Source organism: Cavia porcellus, unplaced genomic scaffold (genome assembly GCF_034190915.1).
Source record: "Cavia porcellus strain 051 isolate PalLab524CR breed Dunkin Hartley unplaced genomic scaffold, mCavPor4.1 scaffold_7, whole genome shotgun sequence".
Taxonomy (NCBI): domain Eukaryota; kingdom Metazoa; phylum Chordata; class Mammalia; order Rodentia; family Caviidae; genus Cavia; species Cavia porcellus.
This window is the reverse complement of record NW_026947490.1, coordinates 34,145,027-34,151,051: the sequence shown is the minus strand read 5'-3', so window position 1 is coordinate 34,151,051 and position 6,025 is coordinate 34,145,027.

The window sequence follows — 6,025 nt, the reverse complement described above, 5'->3', positions numbered from 1 at the left end:
CTGTATCCCTGGCCCAGGCACAATTTATCTCTACATTTAAAGGATACCTGGTCTTTTACTCTCATGATGATCTTCAGCAGGACTTCCCACTGGTATGTATCCATTTGATATTTATCCATATTCATTTTAAAATTAAACATTGTTATGTAAAAATCCCGTCTTATGTTACGAGATCCTGTTGCAGATGTAAGACCCTATGAGATTGAAGAAAGAGGCAAACACAGATAGGACTGAAGAGTTCAGTTCCCTGGGGACTGACTGATAGAAGTGAGGTCCTGGGCAGCATTAGGACCAGTGGATCCACAAGTTTTGCATCAGGGAGAGGAGGTTCATGTAGTTCTCAAAATAAGAGAGGCTTCACCCAAGACATCAAAATGCCGAATTAACTCTAGATAATAACAAAAATGCCAGCAAATTCCTGCGTCGATGGTGCCAGTTTGTTTTTTTGTTTGTCTGTTTGTTTTTTATCCTGAAAGTATACAACATAACAAGTCAGAATAAAGCCAACTAAGATCGTACAGTGAAATTGGTACAGAACTTCACAGCAAGCTACCGGGATAACACTAATAGGTATCACAGTATATTTTGTTATCTTTATAATAGTTGTTCTTTCAATCACATATATAAAAATGAGATGGAATATAGAACACTATAGAACTTATCAAAACAGAATATTGAATAGAGCAGTACCATTAATTAGAAAAGAGCGAAACAGTAATAAAAATATTTGCCTTCAAAGAAATGGTAGAAGGAAGTCCCCCTTATTTCCTATGGTCAACCTCCCAGGAGATACCCAGATTTCTGGTTCCCATTTGCTAATGGGGGGGGGGGAGGATCAGGAAAGTGGGATATTTGACTCTAGGCCATGTAGCAATAGGTTCACTATCGCTAAGCAGGGAGGCAGCATGGTCATTTGTTTTCACAGCATCCTCAGTTCCAACATGGCATGGATCTCAGGAGACACTGCTGGTTCTCTCCCTGGAAGTGCTGCAGCTGCCACCCTGGCTCCGCTTACCATGGAGGGGAGGTACTTGTTTGGCTTCCCAGAGTCCTAAGTTCCAACATGGCGCAGATCTCAGGAAACACTGATGGTGCCAGTTTGGTCACTGAGCTCCAGATACGTCTTCAAGAGTGTCACTTATAACAGAGTGTGCTGGAAACCATTCAGAGAAAACAGATCAAGGGGTCTTGGCAATCTCAGTGGTTACAGCGCTAGGTGCTGAAGTCATGTTGAGATGAGTCCCTATAGCACTGGTGAGAAATTAACCAGAGAGTCCTGGGGCTGAGAGCTGCAATCTAAGGGCAGGAGGAAGGTCCTGGTACCCAGCTATGATATTCTGCAGAGGCCCTCCCCAAACCCAGGCTCCACAGTGAGCTAGAATCTGTGATCACCTTGAGGTGGTCTTGAACTCCTAGTGTCAGGGTACAATGGAGTCCAAAGTGTACCTTCTGCATTGAGCATGAAAAATCAGAGATTCTGGAGACACAGTCCTTTCTAAACCCCAAAATCATGCCCGTGTTTCCTATGTCATCCAGAAGAGAGATCCATGTGGAGTGACATCACAGCCTTCTGTCTGGTCAGAGTGCATTGAACACCTGGAGATGGTGGTAACAGGTAAAAGGACACTCAGAGCCTCAGGCCCAGGCTCTGCTCTCAGGAAGTGTGTCCCCCTCTCACAGCCCTGCTCTGGGAAGAGTATGGGAGGAGTGAATCCAGTAAACATACTGTCTCCTCTCCTCAGCATCTCCAGCAAACCCAGCCTCTTAGCCCTGCCTAACCCAGTAGTGATCTCAGAAGGGTGTCCACTGTGGCTTAAGGCTTGGATTTGACAGGTTCATTGAGACTAAAGATGGAGAAGACAAGCTCTGCCAGACATTAAACTCACAGGGAGACCACAGTGGGCAGGTCCATGACCTGTACCCACTCTCCTTGTGATCCCTGGTCACAAGGAACATTCAGATGCTACAGCTATTACATCACACACCTCAGGTATGGCCAGCCCACAATGGTTCCCTGGGCATCCTGATCACAGGTGAACAACTCATGCTTCAGTCAGGGACCCAAACTCTTCACATGCTCCACAGGGAGGCCCAGATGAGAGTGGAGTGTCAAGAAGGGAGAGAAGGACAGAGGAAGAGAGGAGGTTGACCCAGCACATGGGTAAATCCATGGAGACCCTAGAGGGAGAGTGGGGATGAAGAAGGGAGCAAGAGACACAAAGAGTGGAGACAAGTTGAGGAATTCCAATCAAGTCTCTCTTTATTCAAGGAATGAGTATCAAATATATAGGGTACTGAGGAGGAGGGATTTGGGTGCTGAGACATCAGCAGGTAACTTAGCAACAGTAGGCAAGACAGAGGTTCATAGGTCAGTTCAAATTTCCTGCATGTGGGCTCAATAAGCATAATCCCTGAAGAATGGGACAGGCTAAACAAGTTATGCAAAATGCTGCTTAATTACCAAACTTAACTCCTAGAGGGAACTAAGGTGGTGCGGCCTGCAGATATAAGGTGGTAGCCAATTACAGGGCTTCCCACAGGAGGTCAGCAGGGGTAGACTCAGAGGAAAACATAAATAGACAGAGACTGAGGGTCCTCAGAAACAGCTCAGAATAAGATGAGGCAGCCCCTCATTACCTCCTTATCTCCAGGATCTCAGCCTTTGTAGGGTCCTACAGGGATCTCGGTTCTCAGTACCTGTTATTTTTGTCCCATGACATCCTGGACCTTATTTTCTCAGGTGAAGAGTTCCAGTCCCTGTCCTCACTGCTGTTAAATGATTAGCAGTGACCTGACTGCAGGAGAGCTCTGAGACCACGAGACATGACAAGATGGTGGAGAAGGGTCTATCAAGCAAGGTCAGCTCAGGAAAGGAGAGAGCTGGGGCCTCTGCCACTGAGTTCTGACCTCTCAGACAGGGCCAAAGTGTAGGGAGGGATGGCTTGAGATCAGGGAATCTTGGTTTATTTTAAGCCGCTTCACTCTGACAGCCAAGGGCAGAGACCCCAGCCCTTTCTTCCTGATGCTCCATCTCAGAATCCAGACTTCTGAGTCCCAGGGCCCCGAATCAAGTTGGGATTTGAGATTGGTGGAAGCACCTCCACCTTGACTTGAGGAAGTTTCTAGATTCATCTGTACCATGTTCTCTGTATTCTATGGAGCAGCTGTCTCCAGAGAAGAAGGAAGACGGACATTAAGGTGGACAAGTGGCTACCTACTGCCTGGGGTGAGGTTTAAGGAAACATCTGGATTCCCCCAGTCACAGAGTTCTGAGTGAACCAGGTGGAGGCTCAGGATGGGGCTTCCCTTCCTGAGCAGTTTTCCAGAAGCCTTTCCTTCTTGCAGGAGTCAGGATGAGGGGAAACTGAGGTAGACACTGGTCAGGGCAGGCTCAGTGTATGTTGGACCAGGCTCTGTTGGGAAGAGCAAACTGAGAAAGCTTTCTCCTCATGACTGGATTTCTGTATCCTACCTTGGGGAGCTACCCAGAGGTGACCTCCAGGACATCGTCATTTCTAATCTATGGAGTTCTGTGATGTCCTCAGGCCTGATGAGGAACAGTGTGGAAGAGGAGAGGCATTTTGGTGAGTTGCTGACAAGCTACAAAAGTTGTCTTTCAGCCACCTTCATTCCACATTTTCCAGAGAGTCTGAGGTTGCATCCTCTCCCAACCCCTGTGGTCCTTGAGCCTTGTCAGGTGGCTGTTTGGCATTAGTGGGGTCCCACTGTGGGTGAAGCGGAGCCCCCAGCACAGTCATTCCTGCAGGGAAAAGCACCAACCAGGCTTCGGGCAGCACAGGGCAAGACCCATCCAGAGTCCCTTGGGGCCGCTGTGCTCAGTGTTCACCTGAGACATGGGAGAGACAGACACTGCTCACTGGGTCACCGGGATCTCTGTCCAGCAGGTCTCTAGTGCAGTGCTGTTGAGTTCTGTTATGCTTTTGGGCTTCACACTTGTGTATGGCTATTGTCTTTTTCTCAAACTCAAAAAAAAACAATTTCCTGTAAAAAATTAAAGATATATGAATTTATACAGAAAAGTATAAGTAATTATACTCCTAATTTCTGGGAATTTTATTAAATCTATACAATAATTACAGAGAATAACTTCTGAATACTAACTCAATTCAAGACATTTAAAATTGAGTTTTGTTAGTGAACTGCAGGAATGTTTTGAAGTCTCATTAATTTGAATTGTGTATATTCACAGGAAATTTGTAGTACAACCCACTGTTTTAAAAGTTTCTAATTTAAGTCTTCATGACTTTATGTTTTATGCATAATTTGTTATAGAGGGCACTAATGGTTTGTGTATGTTAATTTTATTTGACATTATCTGAAGATTTTCTTCCAATTACCTTTTAATGGCCTCCTAAGTTTCACTGATAACAAATATATCAAGCAAAACTAATTTCTCAACTGTATACCTGCCTTCATAATTGTTATATAAATGTATTGATACCCATTAATACATATTGATCTACATAGCCCATATCCAAGGATTTCATTCATATTCTTATTTTTTTTCTGCACCACATTAAGGACTTTACTGCACAGATTGAATTCTCAGTCCTGCCTGTCTTCATATTGTTTGTAACACAAAAACCATAACAGATCCTTTGTTCAGGAAAATGACTGTCACATCTGCAAGAGCTCTTTAAATTCCCAGGGGAGTGAAAAACAAGAGGACAAAGAATAATAAATATAGAGACAGAAAACTGAGGTCAGTGGAGCCCTTCCTCCACATGAGAGGAAGAGTCTGCTCAGCCACCACCATGCCCTGATTTACACATTCCTCATATGATGCTAGTTGGGTAACTAGCTCATCTCTCATGTCCCAGGCTCTGGGTGCTGGACTGCCTGTTTGTTGCTGGTGCTCCATTCCCTCAGGGCACTCCTTAGATGCTCAGGTCCATGGAGGCTCCCTGGGCATGCTGTGCTTTAGGATCTGCACTTATGAAGGATCATTAGCTCAGTGATTCCTATGGATCACAGAGTTAACTTAAAATAGTTTAACCTCTGGTCACCTCAGGGTTTTTGTGCTGAACTAGGTCATATGATTGTTTGTTCTGGAAGAAGCCTTACATATGCATTGTTTAAGGTGATGAACCCAGGCCCTAGAGTCTGAGTGGAATGCTATTAGGACAGCAGGAGATGCTTTGCTAAGATGTATTCTAAAGAATGATAACATAGGGTTGGGGATTTAGCTCAGTGGCATAAGCCCCTGCCTGGCAAGTGCCAGGTCATGAGTTCCATTCTCCCCATCCCCAGTACCACAAAAGAAGGAGGAGGAGGAGGAGGAGGAGGAGGAGGAGGAGGAGGAGGAGGAGGAGGAGGAGGAGGAGGAAGAGGAGGAGGAGGAGGAGGAAGAGAGATGGTAAAGATAAAGGCTAGAGATGATCCCTGGGATAGATAAATAATTAAGTTATCACTGATTCTCAAATTTCTTCTTCTGATTGTCCCCTTGTGTTCACTGTAAAGAAAAGATTCAAAGAAAAAGCCAGAGAAAACTGCAGCTGGGGCTTCAGTCCTATGGGTGCTGCCCCTGATCCTATAACTTTGTCTCTCTCTTGTTTTCTTTCCATCTACCACATCTTGCTTTAAGGACTTGTCTCCTTATAAAAACCAAGAGTTCCCAACATCTCCCTTTTTTCCTGTTTTTGTAGTTGATTCAGTTGAATTTGGAGGAGCTGTGTTTGGAGGACTCTGCAGACAAATTTCTTCCTTATATTTCTCTGCTAAAGGTTTAACACCAAAATAAAGTGAGATACATACCAATCAAAATCAGTTTCTTTCTGTCTATCAAGGTCAGTCCAGTCTCCTCAGGAATTATCCTGGAACTACGTACAGCACTACTTATTTTTCTGTCAGTGTCAGTCATCTGGATGGAGCAGAGCCAATCCTTGTCCAAATTGATTTCTGTGAAATCTTAGGAGACTTCCTCACCTGGTGACTCTCCTTAGGCACAGTCTACATCATTAATCACATCCATCTGTGGCCCCACTATATTCTTGGTTAGAAGGCC